This window comes from Cupressus sempervirens, chromosome 7, assembly GCF_028749045.1.
Source record: "Cupressus sempervirens isolate cs-2001-9-10 chromosome 7, ASM2874904v1, whole genome shotgun sequence".
In the NCBI taxonomy this organism is placed as follows: domain Eukaryota; kingdom Viridiplantae; phylum Streptophyta; class Pinopsida; order Cupressales; family Cupressaceae; genus Cupressus; species Cupressus sempervirens.
Genome location: NC_143124.1, coordinates 928,946,240 through 928,968,148, shown reverse-complemented (window position 1 = coordinate 928,968,148; position 21,909 = coordinate 928,946,240). Strand labels below are relative to the sequence as shown.

Below are 21,909 nucleotides of genomic sequence, written 5' to 3'. Positions count from 1 at the left end.
TAACCTTCTGAAATTTAGATGTCCTAACCTTCTGTACCATATTTTGCTTATATCAGCAACTTCATGAATTAAGGCTTGAATTAGTCAACTAGGTTCTAAATTTAATTCATACAAATACCCTTTTCTATGACCAATCAATTTTGCTTTCTTAAATGAGGAGTTCTTATCCCAAGTTATGACTTTGTCGTCCATGAACACAACATTACGTCCATCATCTTCAAGTGCTATAACTGAGCTTAGATTCCTTTTTACTCTTGGTACATAGAGTACTCCTTTGAGAAGAAGAGAACTACTTGACTTTAATTTCAAGGTGCAATTTCCAATTTCTTTGACAGAATGTGTTGAATTATCACCGATGGTGACTTCGCCATTAACCTTTTCTGATATAGAGTCTAGTGTTTTTTTGTATCCTATAATATGTCGAAATGATCCACTATCAATCACCCATGCTTTACTTGAGACATCATTTCATAATGCCGAATACAATACATGATTCTTAGGATCACAGTTATCTTCTTCCCTAGTAATGTTTGTATAGTTCACTTGTTGCTTAAAATTCTTAGGGCAATTAGATCTGTAATGTGCAAATGTTTCGCATCTGAAGCATTTTAGTTTGGATAAATCATTCTTTTGATTACCCCTTTTCTTCTTGAAATGTTTCTTCTTGCCTTTATAGGAATTTGTATTAAGAATGTGAAGTTCTTCATCTTCCGTTTTCAATTTTCCTCCTTTCTTAAGTTTTTTGGATTCTTCCTGAAGACAATCTCTCTTAGGTCTATTGAAGTTTGGAAGATTATCTCTGGCACTTACTCCTTGTGCGAATGTTTCCCATGAATCTAGTAATCCATCTATAGCCATCAATGTTAGTTCTGTGTCATTAATGATAGTTCCTATACTTGCAAGTTCATCTCTTAGGCTGGCAATGGTTAGGAAGTAAGAATTCATTGATTCTCCCTTCTTTATTTGTATGTGATTTAGTTGCCTTTTTAGTGCGAGAACTTTAGTTGTATTGTTAACCTCATATGCATTTAGTAATGCATTCATCATATCAAATGTTGGTTGATGTTTCATTAGGATGGTCTAAATGACTTACTATTTTTAGTAAGTTACTCATGGCCAGTTGCTATTTTTGGATTGAGCAGTTCAAGCAGGATGATCAGCTGACTTTGGATATTTGATCTCTCTTTGGGTTTTCTTTGTTGAACTCATATTTATTGGAGAGCATATTGGCTAAGAATAATCATTTAATACACGTTTAATAATCATTGTACTTTATATTATAAAGTGTTAAGACTTTATAATATAAAGTTTCTACTTAAGTGAAAGTTGTGTGGGTGAAGCTGAATGGCTCAATTGGCATTATAAATATGGCTTTCTGTGAGAAGAGAGACATCTTGAATATTATATTTTCTTTGCTTGAATTATTGGGTTGAGAGTTTGAAGAAATCGTAGATTCATCATTAACAATTGTGCTAATGTAAGCAATTGTCGTAATTCTCCAACTGTAATCACTGTGGCTGCCGAGATTGGTATTTTGAATGAAATCGATTGTAATGTGTGTCATTTTTCACTACTCGGGTTGTGTCTAGGATTGTATCAGCTAGACGTCAAGCTGAGAGTTCGATTGTCGCTGGACTAGTGAATTGGCAGGGAAAAACAACGCAAATTGGGCACTCTGCATTGTCTTGCGTCCTGCCTATGCAACCTACGTTCTGCATTGCAACTGGACGTCATTCTTTTCCTAGCCGCGATTTGCATTAGGAGCAAATTGAATTAATATCAGACTGGTCTGATAGTGTCCTTGGCTTGCATAGAGGATATTAAGGGTGATGTTGTGTTAAGGAGTCGTCTCTGACATATATTCCAAGTTCTTCTTTCAACCGACAAATACCAGGAACTCTGCTACAGAGAAAATCAGGTTCATTAATGTTTAAAACATAAGAATTTGGTTCATGCTATTTTATCAAATTTTGTCTTTCCTTTCTTCAATAAAATTATAAGTAATCCAAAGTTGAATTGTTAGATTCAGCATTTGAGATGTACTTCTGATAACTACTAAAAATTAAATAAAGCAAAGGCACACAGTAATATTGTTCATTGACATTGGAAATTTTGTCCGAAGCATAAGAGTTTTTATAGTGGTATCAGAGCGATTTCCTGCCATATTGCAAGAATTAAGCTCAGTTCAATTCAGAAGTAGATTTTTGTTGATTTTGCATCTTGAGACATGGATGGTGATCAAAGATTTGTGTCAAGCATGCACTATACCCGATGGGAACATAATTTGCCTCGCAAAGAGGGAGAGCCGGAGATTCAGTTTCATTCGATGGGTAGTCCGAGTGGTTGTGGTGGCATTGGACTACGGGCCGCACATGCTTAGGTTAATAGAGATGCCCTGCAGGCATTAGGAATATTGCAATTGGGTAAAAGCAAATGACAGATGTTCTCCAAGAGTTATCTAACACTTTGCAGCGGTTAGCCTTGCCTCGGGACCAGGGTAGAGAGAGAGCTCGAGATATTTCCGTTGGTTCCCATAGGTTGCGTGTGGATATGTGGCCTAAGGTGGATGACGGGCACAAGATCAAGGATCATGTCAAGATGGATGATAGGGTGGATAGGACAGGTTATATTAGCACTCTAACGGGCCACAAAGACCCACTTTCCTGAGACCAGAGTTAGATGTAGTTAGCACCACTTCTAACGCCGCCCCATTTGTTGACGATGTACTAACTCATTTTCATGAGTGGGATGCTCTTCCTTAGGCATTGAAGGAAAACTTGAGTTTTAACAAATATCTGACACAGAAGCATGAGCATTCTAGGAGTAGGCCTGCTATGATAGACAGCGGCCTAGGCACACTGAGCTTCAACAAGTGGCTAGTAAGATTACATTGGCTCATTTTGATGGGAGCGATAGAGTGACTGCTAGAGCTTGGGTTCACAAGCTCGACATCTACCTTGCTTTGCGTCCTATGACTGAGGAGGATGACATTAGATTTGTTGTGCTACACCTCGATGGAGTTGCTCACAATTGGTGGTACCATGGTTTAGTATCTCTCCATCATGATCATATCATATCATACTAGGAGTTTGTTAACAGGTTGATAGAGCGATTTGACAAGGACTTTGAGGTTTATTTTAGGGAGCTGGCTCAATTACGATGGATAGTTGGCTTAGAGGCATTTATCAGTGAGTTCCAGAGGTTGTTAATGATGGTATATGACATATTTGAGAGGAAGGTTATGCTTTTCATTGAGGGACTTGCTGAGCCACTCAGAGGTTGGGTTAAGTCATTAGATCCCCCCTCATTGTAGGAAGCAATGAAAAAAGCCCATAACTTAGAGGCTACTACACCTAGATGCAAGTTTGCCTCGAAGCCTGCTACATCCTCCTACGATAGAACACCTCCTCGGAGGGAGGAGAAATTTGAGGGTAAGCATCCTGCTACAGCCCCTTTGGATCTAGAAACAATTAATGATTTGAGGAGGAAATTGTGTTTCTACCACAAGGGTCCCTATGATGTTGACCATGATTGTCCTATGAAGCCTAAGGGAAAAAATAGGATGATGGAGTGGTTTTATGATGATGATGGTTGTGTTGGGTTACAAGAGCAGTCTGGGGATTATGATCAAGATTAGCATAGGAGTGATGACGTTGAGGATGAGGTGCATGACTCCAACCTCAAGGTAGTTTACTTATCTAGTATGAAGGAGGGAGCTTTCAAGATGTGTGGGCTCATAGATGGACAATGTATTGTTGCTTTAGTTGATACTGGAGCTATTCATAATTTTATTGATGCACATTCGGTTAACAAGAGAGGTATGCAAACTAAGGATTTTGAGGGCCTACAAGTACAGGTAGTTGATGGTTACACCTTGAAGTGTAAGAAGATGATTTCAAATCTTCCTATGAAACTTAATAAATATGCTTTCACTGCAGATTTTTATGTGGTAGATATGGCGGGAACAGATATAGTTCTTGGTATGGCTTGGTTACACATGCTTAAGGATATCTACTTAAGCACAGAAAGGATGGAGATGAGATTCATCAAGGAAAGCAATCCGTAATGATGAGCTTAAGTAGATATCCCTTCGACGCATCTAGCATTTGGTACGTCAAAAGGATATTATTGATTGAGCAGTGGAGTGCAGGTTTATGCCTACTCAAAAGGGTATTGAGGAGGCAGATTATCATCCAGAAATCCAACAATTGAGAGTTGAACACTCTAAAGTGTTTAATGATTTACCCCCTGGTAGACCACTGGATCATGGGATTGAGCATATCATAGAGTTTGAGAAGGGCACTAAGCCCATTATGATCACGCCCTATTGCCATCTGAAAAGGCTCAAAGATGAGATTGAGAAGACATGCGGGAGCTTCTCGACATGGGGCATATTAGGCCAAGTAAGTCCCCATTTGCTTCTTCAGTTGTTCTGGTGAAGAAGAAGCATGACACCCTTCAGATGTGCATTGATTACCGGATGCTCAATAAGAAGACCATTAAAAACCAGTACTTTATTCCACAAATTGATGAGCTCATTGATGAGTTGCATGTGGTAAAGTGTTTTTCGAAGATTGACTTAAGGTCTGTCTATCATCAAAACCCAGGTTAGAGAGAAAGATATAGAGAAGACAGCATTCAAGTGTCAATGTGGGCATTTTGAGTTTTTGGCCATGCCCTTTGTATTACAAGGTAATTGGTAAATACTTGCTTATTAATAACAGAGACTGAAAGGTCAATTTATACAAAAGGAAGAGACGATGTTTCCTTAGGAAACGATCGTAAAGAATAGAAACATTCTATTCCAGAGAAAGCAAAAAACGAAAGCAAACTAAACCTAAAGATATTTACAAGATAACCATTAACTAATAATAGACGTCTTATCTATTATTGTAATACCCTCCCTTAATGGTTAATCTATCTAACACACCAAGCTGTTCTTTGAATTTGACAAACTTATCAGGACCAAGAGGCTTGGTGAGAATGTCTGCAGTCTGATCTGAGTTAGGAACATACTGCAGATCTATAGTCCCGTCTTCAACCAGCTGTCGTATGTAATGACAATGAACATCCACATGCTTGGTTCGTTCATGGAAGACTGGATTCCGTGCTAACTTGATAACGCCTTCGTTATCAACAAACAGAGTAGTCGGTCCTGCTGGTGACATCTGCATATCCCCAAGCATCCGACGAAGCCAGACAGCTTCACATCCTGCCTTAACAGTCCCTCTATATTCAGCCTCTGTAGAAGAGAGAGAAACTGCCTACTGCTTCTTGCTGGTCCATGTGACTGCACCGGATCCCAAACTGAACACATATCCAGATGTTGACTTTTTATCATCAACAGAGCCTGCCCAATCTGAATCTGTGAACCCACTGAGTTTAGGATTAGAACTCCGAGAATACAGAAGTCCATAATCAGAAGTGCCCTTCACATAACGAAGCACACGCTTTGCTGCCATCCAATGATCAGCCTTAGGAGCTGTCATAAAGCGTGAAATATAGCTGACTGCGAAGCTGATATCAGGCCTAGTAGCAGATAGGTAGATGAGGCTGCCTACTAGTTGCCTATACGTAGTATCATCAACGGAAGGAGAATCAGACTTGGCTGATAACTTGAGACCTTTCTCCATAGGTGTAGATGCAAGTTTGCAATCCTGCATTCGAAATTTGTTTAACAAGGCTCTGGTATATTTGGACTGAGAGATGAATATACCAGAAGACTGTTGCCAAACTTCAACACCTAAGCAATAATGCATGAGCCCAAGGTCAGTCATATCAAAAGACTGGCATAAGTGTTGTTTGATTCCATGAATCAAAGATGCCGAACTGCCAGTGATGATCAGATCATCCACATAGATAACCAGAAGGATGATGTCACTGTCAGTAGTCTTGATGTACAGATTTGAGTTTGAAGAACTCCTCTTGAAGCCTTGATCACTAAGGTACGTATCAATCTTGATGTACCATGATCCTCAAGACCAACTGCAATAGTAGACTTAGTCGCCCGATCAGTGATGGTGCACTGATGTGAACTGAAGGTGACTGCCAAGTGTGGAGAATGTCGCAGCAACTGACTGACCGAGAGTAGATTTAGTTCCATCCCTGGAACGTAGTACACATCAAGGAATATGAGTTTCCTCCCAACAGACTGAATTTGAATGTTGCCTTTACCAACAACCGTGTACTCTTCTCCACCACCAAAGATAGCAGAATCTGAATAAGGCTGGTAGTCAGTAAACCACTCTCTGCGGTGAGTGAAATGTCGAGAGGCACCTGAATCAATGTACCAGGCAGATGACTGTACATGATCTACAGGTCTTTTAGCCATGAAGGCATAAAAGGCAGATTCCACCTGCTCAGTGTGCTCTGCACTGTTCGCTTTGGGTTGCGAACCTGATTGCTTAGACTGGGCAGCTAAGCGTTTCCAACATGCAACCTTCATGTGACCATACTTGTGGCAATAGTTGCATTGAATGTTCTTCTTTTTGGTACCATCGGATGCTGGAGCAGAAGACTTCTGCTAAGATGGTTGCTGAAACTTGCCCTTATCCTTTTGAAAGGATTTCGCAGCAAAGGCTTGCTCAGTGGAGGTGGAACTGGAGCTGCTACCGAACTGTTGTTTCCACCGATCTTGCTGAAGTAGCAGGGTGCAGAGATTAGTGAACTTTAGATCAACACCAGTAGATGTGATGTTGAGAGTCTCGATAAAATGCTCATAGGAATTTGGTAAACTCCGAAGAGTGATTACCACAATATCCTCTTCCTCCATCTTGCGACCGATGGCAAGTAACTGATCACGGATTTCCTGAATCCGATTCAGGTGTGCCTGGAGCGAGGTGCGCTCATCCATGACAATAGAAAACAGAGTGTTTTTCAGAAAGAAGGCTCTGCTCTTGTCGGAAGTCTCATGAAGACCTTTTAGATGTGTCCAGATTTCGGCCACTGTCTTGTCGGATGGAATCTGAGAAAGCTGGTCGTCAGCTACGGAGAGTTTGAGAAGCATTATTGCCTCTCGATTGTTCAGATCCCATGTATCTTGATCAGGACCCGGAGAAGTCGGACGCTGCTTAACACCCAGAACAAGTTGATCGGTGTTTCAATATTCGAAGATTGCGATGATGCGCTGCTTCCAGGTTTCATAATTGCGACCATTGAATTTGGAATTATGCTCGAGCAGAATATTTGTCAAAGATGCCATGGCACGTTTTTCAATGAAAAACTGTGAAAATCTGTGAAGGCACGTTCTTAGAGGCAAAAATACGGAAGACCCAGAAGAATCAGAGAATGACCCAAAAGAGAGCTCGAAAAACCCAGAAGGAATCTGCTGTCGTTTTTTGAATCTGCTGGCCCGAAAATCGAGGCACAAAAATCGAGGCACCCAGAAAAAATGGACGACAACCCAGTTGAGCTCTCGAAAAACCCACCAAGAATTTGCAAATAAAAAAAAATTTCGACCCCAAAAATTAGGGTTTCGAAAAAAAAGCCCTAGCTGAAAAAAGCTTGAAAAAACTTCAGATTTCTTGATGAAAAATGGTCGAATCTGCTTCCCAGAGCACGATGACAGAATGAGACGGCTAAGAGCATGAAGATTTGATACAGAAACATGCAGATTTTCACCCCAAAAACGCGAGTCTTCAAAAAATGGCCACGATTTCCACGCGATTTACAGACCCGTAATTCGGGAATTTCTCCAAGCAGAAAAACCCTAGGTGGGTATTGGAGAAATTAGCTGAAATAATTTTGGAAAAATTTAAACAAATAATTTCAAGAAGAAATTATAAATTTTTCCGAAAAAATTTAAGTATTTAGCTCTTATACCATATTACAAGGTAATTGGTAAATACTTGCTTATTAATAACAGAGACCGAAAGGTCAATTTATACAAAAGGAAGAGACGATGTTTCCTTAGGAAACGATCGTAAAGAATAGAAACATTCTATTCCAGAGAAAGCAAAAAACGAAAGCAAACTAAAGCTAAAGATATTTACAAGATAACCATTAACTAATAATAGACGTCTTATCTATTATTGTAATACTTTGGACTTACCAATGCTCTTGCCACTTTTCTGTCTCCTATGAACAAGGTGTTCCACAATCAGCTCTGCAGGTTTGTAGTGGTTTTTTTTGACGACATTCTGATTTATAGCAAGACATGGGATGATCGTGTTGTTAATTTGGATACCATTTTGGGAATATTGGATCAAGGTTTCTTGCATGCCAAGGAGTCCAAGTATGCTCTTGGTATGACAAAGTTACTTTATCTAGGGCATATTATTAGTGTTGATGGAGTTCGCATGGACCAAAATAAGATTTGAGCTATTGTGGAGTGGCCTACACATGAGACCCTAACACAATTGAGAGGGTTTATTGGTCTTTATGCCTTTTACAATAGGTTTGTGGCCGGTTTCTCACGACATGTTGCTCCCCTCACAGATTTGACCTGTAAGGGTGCTTTCCAATGGTCGGCCCAAGCACATGAGTGTTTTGAGAAGCTTAAGTCTATTATGACTTCATGTCTAGTATTGGCTTTACCTAATTTTTCTAGGCCCTTTGATTTCATTGTGGCGCTTCCGGAGAGGACATCGTTGTTGTTTTGTCACAGGATCAATATCCCATAGCTCTTTAGAGCAGGAAATTGTGCAGTCCAGAGAGAACTTTTAGTGTTTATGATAAGGAGATGTTAACTATCATGCATGCTTTGGCCAAGTTCAAGCAATATTTAGTTGGCAACAAGTTTTGCATTAAGACTAATCATAATAGCCTAAGACATTTCCTAGGGCGGAGGGATTTAAACAAGAGGCAACAGAAGTGGGTCAGCAAGTTACAGTCTTACGATTTTGATATCTCCTACATCAAGGGGACTCGGAAAAGTTGTTGGAGACGCTCTTTCGAGGACACCTCATCTTTGTATAGTTTTGATATTTCAAAGGATTGGAGACATTTAATTAAAGCTAAATATGTCAGCAATTAGTGAGCTACAGGTATTGTGGATTGTAGTATTCAGGATTATAGATATTTGCTCTCAGGAGAATTGATTATTTACAAGGGAAGGATATATTTGATTCCAATTTAGATGTGCGGAGGATTATCCTGTGAGCATTCCATGATTTGCCTATGGCTGGACACCCGAGGTTTTTTAAGACTTTCTGACAAGTTCGGGAAAGATTCACATGGAAGGGGTTAAAGGCTAATGTTCATCACTATGTTCGAGAGTGTTCGGTTTGTTAGCTGAACAAACATGAACACACGTATTCTGTTGGTTTATTACAGCCACTTCCTATTCCTAAAAGGAAGTGGGAGAGAATTTCCATGGACTTCATTGTGGGCTTGCCTAAGGCTCAAGGACGGGATTGTATATATGTGATGGTACACAGACTCACAAAGTATGTTCATTTATTCCCTATTACCACTACCTATTCAGTTGTGCAATTAGCTGAGTTATTTTTTTGAGAGATTTTCAGGTTGCATGATTTACCCAAAACCATTATGAGTGATCGTGACAGCAGATTTATGAGTCATTTTTGGCAAGAGATTTTTAGAGTGTGTGGGACTGAGTTGACCCCTGGCACCAGCTACCACCCACAAACTGATGGTCAGACAGAAATAGTGAACAAATGGGTTGAGGGTTATCTGCAATATTATGTCTCTTCTCAGCAAAAGGCTTGGGTAAAGTGGATTCACTTATGTGAATATTGTTACAATTCCACTCATCACATGACTACACAGATGTTGCCTTACAGGACTTTATATTGGTATGATCCACCTAGTTTTATGGATTTGTTATGTGACAATAGTAGAGTGCCAAGTGCAGAAGATTTGTTGCAAGATAGCTAGGATGTACTAAGGTCATTGAGAGATAACATGCAGAGAGCTCAAAATCAGCAAAAGCAGTGTGTTGATCAATGGAGAACAGCTTGGACATTCCATGTGGGTGACATGGTTTACTTGATGTTGTAACTGTATCGGCAGTTTGCAATCAAAAAGAGTGGTGCTAAGAAACTTACGCCGCGCTATTATGGTTCCTTTCGTATTGTGACAAGTTGGTGAGGTGGCTTATGAGTTGCATCTACTTGATGATAGCCGAGTTCATAATGCATTTCATGTTTCATGCCTCAAGGGGGCTTTGGGTCATCATGTGTTACCATCTCCTCTATTGCCTCCTTTGGATGATGAAAGGAGATTGAAGTTGATTCTAGAAGCGATTCTTGATACTAGAGAGAGGAAATTGCGACAGAGGACCATCCGTGAGTTTTTGGTCAAGTGGCTGAATCTACCAAATGAGGATGCTACCTGGGAGCCTGAGGGTATTCTACAGCACCCTAAATTGTGATTGCTTGAGGACAAGCAATCTTGGGCAGGGAGGACTGTAATGTCCTTGATTTATCAGGTCTCTGGAGTACAGTTTTGTCAGCTCATCATCGAGACCCTCATGAGCTGATGTCTAGATTTGGGGGTCTTTGTCGGGAGATTGCTATTTTTAGTAAGTCACTGATGGCCAATTATTGTTTTTGGATCAAGCAATTCAGGTAGGATGATCAGCTGACTTTGGATGTTTGGTCTATCTTTGGGTTTTCTTTGTTGAACTCATATTTATTGGAGAGCATGTCGGTTATAATGATTATTTAATACACGTTTAATAATCATTGTACTTTATATTATAAAGTGTTAAGACTTTATATTATAAAGTTGCTTTTTAAGTGAAAGGTGTGTGGGTGAAGCTGTTGGCTCAATTGGTATTATAAATATGGCTTTTTGTGAGAAGAGAGACATCTTGAATATTATATTTTCTTTGCTTGAATTACCTGGCTGAGGGTTTGATGAGGTCTAAGATTCATCATTGGCAATTGTGCCGAGGTAAGCATTTGTCATAATTCTCCAACTGTAATCACTGTGGCTACGGAGATGGGTATTCTGAATGAAACCAATTGTAATGTGTGCAATCTGGAAAATTGATTGCAGGTACTGGGGACTACCATTTTTCACTACCTGGGCTGCATCTGGGATTGTATCAGCTAGACGTCAAGCTGAGAGTTGGATTGTTGCTGGACTAGTGAATTGGCAGGGAGAAAGCACACAAATTGGGCACTCTACATTGTCTCACGTCCTGCCTATGCAACCTGCATTCTGCATTGCAACTGGACGTCATTCTTGTCCTGGCCGCAATCTGCATTAGGAGCAATTCAAATTAATATCAAACTGGTCTGATAGTGTCCTTGGCTTGCTTTGAGGATATTAAGGGTGACGTTGTGTTAAGGAGCCGTCTCTGACATATGTTCTGGGTTCTTCTTTCAACTGGCAAATACAAGGAACTCTGCTACAGCGGAAATCAGGTTCACTATTGCTTAAAACATGAGAATTTGGTTCTTGATATTTTATCAAATTCTGTCTTTCCTTTCTTAAATAAAATTATAAGTGATCCAAAGTCGAATTGTTAGATTCAGCATTTGCCATGTACTTCTGATAACTACTAAAAATTAAATAAAGCAAAGGCACACAGTAATATTGTTCATTGACATTGGCAATTCTGTCAGAAGCATACTTAGAGTTTTTACATTAGTAGTCAGTATGTGGTTATCTTAACTCTTAATTCAGTCATATTGTCATTATCCTATTGATGTTTACTTATTTAGCTTGGCCTAGGACTTTAGTTTTGATTTAAGAATTTCAAACTGCGCAAATGCTTGTCAATGGGTTCGACAGGAATTGCATTCATGAAAAAAAAGTTGTGAATAGTTAAATTTCTGATCAAAAAACTTGTACGTGCAGAAAAGCACACAAAAGAAGCTCCTATTCTGAAGAGTGATTGATAAATAATAATGCTGCTCATTCATAAATGAAGATACAATATGAGGTTTGATGAATAAAATCGCATTTACTGATATGTCATAGGTGTTTAACTACAGTCAATGCTGGAATATTAAAATGCAAAATTGACAGCTCCTTTGTTGGACCCTCATTATCTGATAAGCCAGATCCTTACTATGTGTCTCTGTACATAGAAGGTTGCAAGTTAAGTAATTGTATTACTGACTGTAGGGCTTCAGACAATACATGGCTTCTAAGTTCTAAAATAGCTCAGCCATTGGGACTTTCATTAGATAGAACATCTGGAAAGGTTTTCCCTATGGAAGCGAAGGAAGTTCATCATATTGGTCAACTAAAGGATGCTGAAGTTGCTTTAGCTGCCTATCCTCACTAGAAAATAAAACTAACATTTTGGTGGTAGATATCCCAGCCAGCGAAATGCTATTGACTAGGAGCCTTTGTAGAGATGTGGGTGGTGAGATTCAGCTGAAGTAGTTTCATTCCTCGAAACAAATCAAAGAAAAGAAAGTTAGACTAAATCCTATACCAAAAGGCAAGTATACTGTATTGAAGTCTAATGATACAAGGACTAAAACATTATATGTTGAAACCAAAAATACACAACTCTGCGAGTCCCGAGCCTGCTCAGGGCTCCACATTCTTTTTGCCTTGAGACTTGGACTCGGCTATATGATGACATGGAAAGAGGAGGAGATTTCTGGAACTCTCACACCCAATATTGCTGATTAACTTTGGTCTATGCAATTTGATGGAAGTTCTTGGTCTCTTGGTTCTGGAGCTAAGATTGTCCTAACATGTCCTCAAGGAAAAAAAATTCGAAGGCATACAAACAAGCTTTAGATACCACCACCAATACTTTTGAATATGAAGCTCCCCTTCTTGGTCTGGAATTCGCAAAGGAAAAAAAGATCAACAAACTCAAAGTTATGGGTGATGCTGAGTTAGTAGTTAATCAAGTGGAGAACCAGTATCAGACTACAAATGAAATCAGAATTACATATAAGTTATGATAATGATATTGTGAGTAGTTAACAGGCAGAAATGGTCGTTCAGCCCCTTCAAGACCCACACACAACCTGCTCAAGAATTGCCAAGACCCACGACTATCAACTGGTGTTGTTTCTTCACATCTGCAGCTGATAGATGGGTGCATTTAATTCCAATCTGGGCTGACAAATCGCCAAAACCATTGAATGGCAGTGTATAATATCTTCAGCACACTAAATCAATCCAGTTTTCACAATCTCTCAACACTTGTGAACTTTTAGAACTCAAATCAGAATGTCTGGAATTGTTCTAGTAATTCCAATGCATTTGTCCACAAATTTGCCATTAAAATCTTTAGTGAACCCTATGTGAACTCACCTCTCTGTTTACCGTATGGATTAATTAAGCAACGCACACAGGAAATAGACACGAACACCGAACAGCAAACAGCAGAACTCTTATTATTATTCGCATATACCAATAGTACATCATGCTTTTCTCATAAGATATCCTATCCCCCTTACAATGCTTCCCGAAGGGGTTATAAATACTTTCTGACAAACCTTCCCGAAGGTATCTGTCGGCCAAATACATCATGTCCGCTACAAACTATTTTACCTGTCGGCTACATAACAAGACTTCTACCGAAGGGACCCGTCGGCCGATGCACAATTTCTACCGACAACATCATCCCCCCCAAAAAGAAAAGTCGTCTCCTGACGACTAGCAAAATTAGGAGACAACCCACAATCAAGAAAAAAGAAATACTAGAGAGGAGGGTTCCCAGAAGAGTGTTGTTGACGACGCAACTCATACACCTGGTCAATCCGGATGCGCAGATCTATCTAAATCTGTGAATTAACTTCTATGGCCTCCTTCAGTAGAAGTGCAGCATCCATAGCCTATCTCTTGGCCAACTGTAACTCATGCTCTGCTGCATCTTTATCCCGGATAGCTGCGTCCTTCTCCTGTACCACTTCTGCCATATCCTTCAAGAGTTTTGCCCGCTCTGCTGCCCATGCTGCCTGCTTGTCGGCCAAATCAGTGGCTAACTTTTCTCTTGCCTCTTTTTCAACTGCTAGAGATCTCTGAGCTGCAACACTGTCTGCTGCCCTATCTGCCTCCACGCGCTGCCGCGCATAGTAAACTTCTTTGTACAGTCCCACGATCTCATGTGCCAACTTCATCATTGGAGTGTCACTCGGTCCCAACTCTGGCTTAGTGGCCCAATCTGCCAACATCTCTGGTGTCTCAACTGCCGGCCAACCTCTATCAACAAAACAAGTTTGAAATCGCTTAGGACAAATCCCACGAATATACGCACGAATCAAATGCCACTCCCTTCGCCGAGTGAGAGCCTGAATCGCCACATCATGCCCCTTCTTCAATGCAAACTTCATAGTCCTGAGGTAGTCCCTGCACCTGTCCTCATCCGACCCGTAATCCTCCTTGGCGAAGTCCTCGAATGACCATTCGGGATCACTATTGTCCTCCTCATCAGCGGGGGCCATGCCCACATCCGGTGCTGCCTCCTCTGCTGTCGGCGCAACCACCGCAGGTGGCATTCCCTCCTCCTGAGACTGAGGCTCTGGTACAAGTGCTACTCCGGAATAGCTGGGGGACTGAATGGACGGGCCACGCCTGTCAAGGACGAGTCGAAACTGCTGCCTCAGAAAAACACTGGCTCTATCCATGACCTCTGGCTGTGCTGGGTCCGTACACTCCTATACTCCGCCGTCTGATACGTTCTCTACTGGAAGTGCCTGAGCTTCTGCTGACTGTGCTACTGTAACAACTGCTGCTGGCTGACTTATGGCAGATGCCACGGGTGCTGCTACCAGAAGTGCTTCAAGAGCTGAAGAAGTCTCTCGGTCGACGGGTGCGGCCAGGTGGGCAAAGCCGACTGCAAATCCTGCCACCGGCCGGACAAGAGAAGGCCGTACCCCATGTTGCCATGGTGTGGCTAGTGTGATTGCCTAGTGGGATCCTCCAGTCATCAATATCGGTCTCCAAGTCTACCCAAATCCTAAAATGTGAGCCATGTGTAGGCCTCGGGGTAACAACTCGGAAGTAATAGGAACCGTAGTACGCGGAAATAGCAAGGGGGTAGCCGTGACAATCTGAACCGTTTCATTATCCTCGCCCTCGCCTTCTTCTTCGTCCACACTATCCTGCTTAGAAGATGTCTCCTGTCGGCCGCTGTCAGTATCATCTGCCATGTCCATCCGAGGCCTCTTTTGACCTGCTGAACCCTTCTGCTCAGAGATTGTGTCCAAGTGCTTCCATTGCATGATAGGAGGTTCTCCTGGAGCCAGTGGTCCAAGCTGTGCCTCTATCTCCGCCGTTGGAATCACCCGTGCTACAGCATCCAAGAATAGACCAATGGCGTAATGGGGCATATAGAAGGTCTTGTGCTGGAGAGTCATGAATTCATGCATCCGTTCAGCCAACACAGACGCCCAATCATACACTTTCCCAGTCATTATGCCGTTCATCATGGACACCTACGGAAATGTGATATCCGATGCCCTAGAGGATCTCGTGAGCCTGCTTTTGACCAAGTCCATTAGACACCGCCATGGCCCTTCCGAAATGTCGGTTTTCTTTAAACCCCTCCCCTTAGATGTCTCAGCTAATGCCGCCTATTCTGCTTCAGTCAAATCTCCACATACTAATTTGATTAAAAATAGTTTTCCATCCGTTGGAATTTTCTTCAGCTGAATCTTTCTGCCCTGCTGCCCTGGAATGCCAAAAACCCGTGTGAAATCTGCTGCTTTGAATGATACCACTAAGTTTCGTCCTAGATACTGAAATGTGCTTCTGCGAGAGGCTCTGCCATATGTCTCAATCATGGTACGCAGATACCCTTCATACTCTCTAATGCAAAAAACCGGCATCTGAATGGCCCATTCCACCTGCGCTCTTCTGATGCTTGCTTTGACTGGATGGTCATCAGGGGTTTCTTGCCACCATTTCCGGCAATCCATTCCATTTAATCCCTCAAATTGTATAGTCTGTGGTGTGACTTCAGCGACTGTAGGTGCTACAGTCTTACGCTTCTCCTTGCTGTTGCTCGAGCCTTCATTCAAATTACCTGTACCTGCCATGCTCTTGCCTTCCACAAGTTTGGACTGTGCCAATTGTTCTTTCCACTGCCGTTTACCTGCAGACTCCATACTTATATCTATCTTTTCTTAACGGTCTCCCAAATCCATACAGTGAAGGATTCTTCCAAGTCCGGACGGTGAATTGCAACCTTGGAATGAGAAATCCGTACGCTGAAAAGTTGGAAGGAAAAATCACAAATTCTTTTTAAAAAAATGTACCAACAAAAGACCACACTATCGTACCACAGTTTTCCTTCCCCAAATCCGTACGGTAGTAATTTCAATACCCTCCTTACTTACTGGTGAATTCCGTACCTCAACCTGGAAGATCCTACATTCAATAATCCGTACCCTACTCTTCAGAAGGAAGCCGTACACTTGAAATGCTGGAAGCCTTCAGTATGGTTAATGTTTTTAACAAGCCGTACAGTGCCCTGCAAGTTGCATATGATAACCTAACCCTTCTCCCACCTGGTCTTTGAAAATCCGTACAATGGAAATTACAACTCTTTGGCTCCAAGTTCCGTTCGTTAATCTTTTGAGGCTTCTTTAAAAACTGTACGGTGGTCGGTGTTAGAGAATGCAACTTTTAGAAACCGTACAATGCAAGGAGAATCCGTACCAAAAGCAAACCATGGAACAACTTTGGAATCCGTACCAAAAGCAAACCGTGCAGCAACTATGGAATCCGTACCTTCTTTAAAAACCGTACCATTGCCATGGAATCCGTACTTCAACCTAAAATCCTTACAATTTTTAAACAAACCATACTACAATGGTCTGGAGAACTGTATGCCACGTCAAATATAAAACCCGTACGGTGATTAATATGAAATCGTACGATACTTTTTAGAACCCGTACGGTACTTCTTAAAAATCATACGGTGCTTCCAAAAATCGTACGGTGCCTCCAGAAACCGTACGGTGCCGTACGGTGCTCTTTTTTTTCTTTTTTCTTTTTTTTTGTTTCTTTTTTTTTTTTTTTTCTGTCATTTCAAGTCAGTTACCTTTTTTTTGTCGCAGAAGTCTTCCGCTGATGATATATCTTCAACTTCGACCCATTCACCACCTGAGGCACTTCGTGTCCATCCAAAGTCCATAATTTGATTGCTCCATTATCCCCTACTTCTCGAATCTGATATGGCCCGACCCACTTAACCTTGAACTTGCCCGGTTTGATCTCATTCCAGCCATCGTACTTTAATACCCATTGTCCGGGTTGAAACCTATTTAGCTTCAGGTGCTTATCGTGCCATGCCTTCCGCCTATTCTACGTTACTTTAGTTGCCCACTATGCTAATAATCGCTTCTCGTCTAACTTGTTCAGTTCATACAGCCACTCCCTTAAGCTTTCCATGTCACCCAACTTGTTTTCTAGTGCTATCTGCAAGCTTGGTATCATAAATTCCACTGGTACTACGGCCTCCTGTCCAAACATCAGTTGAAACGGCGTGTGTCCTGTTGTGACTTTGTACGCCGTGCGGTAAGCCCATAGAGCAGAAGGTAATTTCTCCTCCCAATCGTCCCCTTCGACGGCGCAAGATTTGTATATAATTGATACCAGGATTTTGTTCGTAGCTTCGGCCTGTCCGTTTGCCCTTGGGTAGTACGGACTTGACAACGAATGGTAAATTTTGAATTCTGTGGTGAGCAGTCGGATCACATGGTTTACAAAATGTCCTCCTCTATCGCTTGTTAATTGTAATGGAATGCCGTACCTAGTAATAATTTGCTCATAAATAAACTGTGTTGTACTTACCGCTGAGTTGTCCGGTAGTGCACGCGCCTCCACCCATTTAGTCAAGTACTCCATGGCAACCACAATGTATCGGCATCTTCTAGTTCGGCTCGTCTTCAGGGGTCCTATGAAATCCAACCCCCATCGTTCAAAAAGCTCCTGAGCCTAAGAAGGATTCAGAGGCATGAAATCTCTTTTCAAGGGTTTGTCAGCTCGATGACATGTATCGCATGCAACAACCCATTCCCTGGCGTCATTGTATACTGTTGGCCACCATAATCCTGCTAGAAGTATTTTTCGTGCAGTTGTGTCCCGGCCCATGTGTCCTCCTGCCGGTCCTTCGTGCGCTTCCTTCAGTACCCGTGGAATTTCTTCCTTCAGGATACAACACCGTAGGATCTGATCAGGTCCCATTTTATTCAACAATCCATTAATCAGCTGGAATGTTCCACTCCGTATCACCAACTTCCGTTTTTCATTCGGTGGCATGGTATTTGGAAACTGTCCTGTTGACAAGTATTCGCCGATGCTTGTATACCATTCTGGTAGTGCAGCAATCTGAAACAGCTATGCGTCAGGAAAGTCATCATTTACACCGTCTGCCGATTCTCCTGTTCTGATTCGTGATAAATGATCCGCGCTTACATGTTTCTTTCCTGGCTGGACAATAATGTTGAAAGTAAACTCCTGCAACAGGAGTAACCATCGGCTGATTCTTCCTTGAATGACTGGTTTGTTGATCATATACAACAGGGCTTGATGATCAACATAGAACACAATGGAGTGGCCAACAAGTAATGTCGAAATTTCTGCACAGCATAGACCATCCCCAATGCTTCCCGTTCAGTTGTACTATAATTTTGTTCAGCTTTTGATAACAAACGACTGGTAAAGTAGATCCGATGATCCAACCCGTGGCTTTTCGTCTGTGCGAGAGTCGCTCCAATCGCATAGTTTGATGCATCCACATGGACATGAAACTCCTTCTGCCAATCAGGGTATGCTAAAATAGGTGTTGTAGCCAGACGTATCTTGAGTTCTTCGAATGCTTCATCCTGTTCCTTGTCCCATCAGAACGATTCTGTCTTGGAAGTTAACCTATCCAACGGATAGGCTATCTTTGCAAAATTCTTGATAAAACGCCTGTAATATCCTATGTGCCCAAGGAAAGATTTTACCTCTGTAACATTGGTGGACGGCTGCATCTCCAATATGACTCACACTTTGTCCGGATCTGTCTTCAGTCCTTCCTTACAGACTATGTGTCCGAGCAACCTTCCATGTGGAACCATAAATCTGCACTTCTTCGGGTTGAGGGCCAAACGCGCACAGCGGCACCTTTCCATACACTCACCTAAGGCTGCCAGATGTTTGTCCACCATACTGAATACTGACCAATCATCCAAAAATGCCTTGAAGTTGCCGACGGACATCTTGTCAAAGATGTGTAGTATGATCCACTGAAATGTTGCAGGCGCATTGCACAGACCGAATGGCATCTGATTATAGGCATAGACCCCATCTTCTACAACAAATGTTGTCTTCAGTTTATCCTCTTCTGCGATTGAGATCTGATTGTAGCCGGAAAAACCATCCATACATGAGTAGATCTCATGTCCCGCCACCTCCTCGAGGATGCTATCCCTGAATGGGATCGGGAACGGATCCTTGATGGTGACTACATTCAAGCATCGGAATGGAGTCCTTCTTCAGGGAGATCACGATCGGGGATACCCATTCACTGGTCTGTACCTTGAAAATAATTTCGGCTTCTAGCATCTGATTGATTTCTTCCGTAACCCGGGCCGCAGAATTTTTGTTCATTCTGTAGGGCCTTTTCCGTACGGGTATTGCTCCTTCGATCAATGGAATGCGGTGCACACATAATTCAAGTGGTACGCCCTTCAGGTCCTTGTACGTCCATGCAAAGACATCCTTATATTCTAAAAATATCTTGAAGGTTGTTGCCTTTAGTACTGGGTCCCAATTGTCTCCTACCAGTCTGTTCCGTGGTTCTGCTTCATCTCCCAAATTCATGGTCTGCAACGCGACTTCATTATATTTGATGGGTTCTCCTTTAGTGAACTGATGAGTCGGGGTCATATCGAGTGACGCATCCCCTTCCTTTATTTCAATGAATTCCTTTGGAAATGCATAGGTATTGTTTTCTTCTATTGTCAGTACGTTGCAGGTTGGAAACAATTTATAATCCTCTATCTGCCAATGGTACAGACCATTTACTGAATCCAAATCGACGTCTCCTTCCAATCGTAAAACTCCCTCCTGATCCGGTTCCATAATTTGCCCCTTTTCATCCTCTTCTCCCTCAGAATCTGACAAGAGGGCTTCATCCCCGACCATTTGAGTGTGCAGATCAATGACATACTTCTGGCCTTTGCTTTGAAGTGATAAAGTATTTTTCTTCCAATCGTGCTTTGCTTTTGCTTGTATCAGCCACCCCCGCCCCAAAATAGCATCGTACCCCTTCCGCTTGAGAGGAATCACAACGAAGTCCAACAGGAATGGTTGTGTTCCGATTGTCACTAGTTGTGCTGTGAGTATTCCCAATGGTTTGATTCCATGTTGATCGGCAGTTAGCAACTGGAAGGTAGGTGGCTATAATGTCGGTCGTCCCAACTTTTTCCAAGTATCCTCTGGTAGCACATTGACACCGGATCCTCCGTCAACGATTGTGTCTGTTAGCACAATCCCAAGAAAGCCCATTTCAACAACCGTCGGATAGCGTCTAGAGGAAAGAGCTAACAACATCGGATCTTCTGCACTTGTACCCCCCTGTTTGTTGTTGTCTTGCTCTACGGGTTGCTTAGCACTTGGGACTATATTTGTGAGGGCCGTACGGAGTTGAGGCATCGTGAGCAACAGATCATTTATTCTGACGGGTATCTCAGCTTGCAATATTTGCCGTACAATGTTCTGTTTTGCACAGTTCCTGACTAAGGTACTTGGTGGGTCCTTCACGTGTGCCATTTCTGCCTGTGTTGCTTTCTGGATCTCTGCCCTTGCTTCCTCCATTCTCTTTTTTTCTTCCGCTGGGTCAGGGTATAGCTTCGCCTGTTTCCAAGTGATTGCCAGAACTTCTTCTTTGTCTGTTCCTACGGTAATCAAGTTCATTCCGGACTTTGGACACTTAGTATCATCATGATCTCCAGATCCACACCAACGGCATAGCAGCTTCAGTGTGTTCGTCGTTGTGCACTCCCGGGCGAAGTGACCGCACAAATTGCATGCGCGGTATTGAACAATTGGCCGACCATTCGCATCGTACTGAATCTGACTCCTTCCTCCATTGTTGTTGTTGCCACCATTGTTGTTATTGCTGCTGTTGTTTGGACCGCGCCGGTTGTTTCTATATCCGCCTGATGTGGCACCTTCCGTACTGGTGTTCCCGTTCCCTCCTGACGGGGATGCCTCCTGTGATAGGAACACTTGTTGCAGTGTCCTTGTTTTTAAATTGAAAGGGCATTCCTTTACCGAGTGTCCCAGGATCTGACAAATTTCACAAAATTGATCTTTCGAGCAGGATCCCTTCGTATGGCCTTCTTTCTTACATTCCGTGCACCATAGGTCATTGCCCTTAGTTTCCTTGTTCATGTTTTTGAATTTCTTCATCATCCGCATCATGTCCTTCTGGAGAGCACGAACCTTCTTGTTGCTTCCTTCGTCATCGCTGCTATCATTTCCTGAGAATGCATCATCATCTGAATCGGACGAGCTGGTCTTCTTCTTCTTTGTCTTCTGGTCACTTTCAAGGTTCATTGCCCGGTTGTATGCTTCATTGTATGTGGATGGTGGCATGATCTTCATCTTCTTCCGCAACTTCGGGTGAAGGCCTTCAATGAACCATCTTTTCTAGAGTCCATTTGCCGGTTTATTCTCCATTTTACTGATTAAGTCCTTCAACCTCCTAGCAAAGACCCGGACAGTTTCATTCTTCTTTTGCTTGGTATTGAATATTTCTGGGACAATTTCATTATCATCATGCAAAAGTTGAAATTTTGCGATAAACTCCTTAATGTTATCCCAACTATTTAATTTTTGTGGATCGGCATCAGTAAACCAATCAATGGCAACACCCCGTAGGGTTGCGGGAAATTGTCGGATCCATTCGTTTGTATCTGTTATGCCATTCGCCCTCCAGATCGTTTCACATGTTTTACAATGTCGAATGGGATCAGCTGCCTCATCACCATCAAATTTAGGCAATTTTTCCTTCAGACCTGCCATTAT

General features: G+C 42.1%; 1 protein-coding gene across 1 annotated transcript in view; it reads right to left on the bottom strand.

Moving 5' to 3' along the window:
* Nucleotides 1–21,909, bottom strand: part of LOC149550607 (uncharacterized) — a 291,830-nt gene that overhangs the window by 91,354 nt on the left and 178,567 nt on the right. The window lies entirely within an intron of this gene.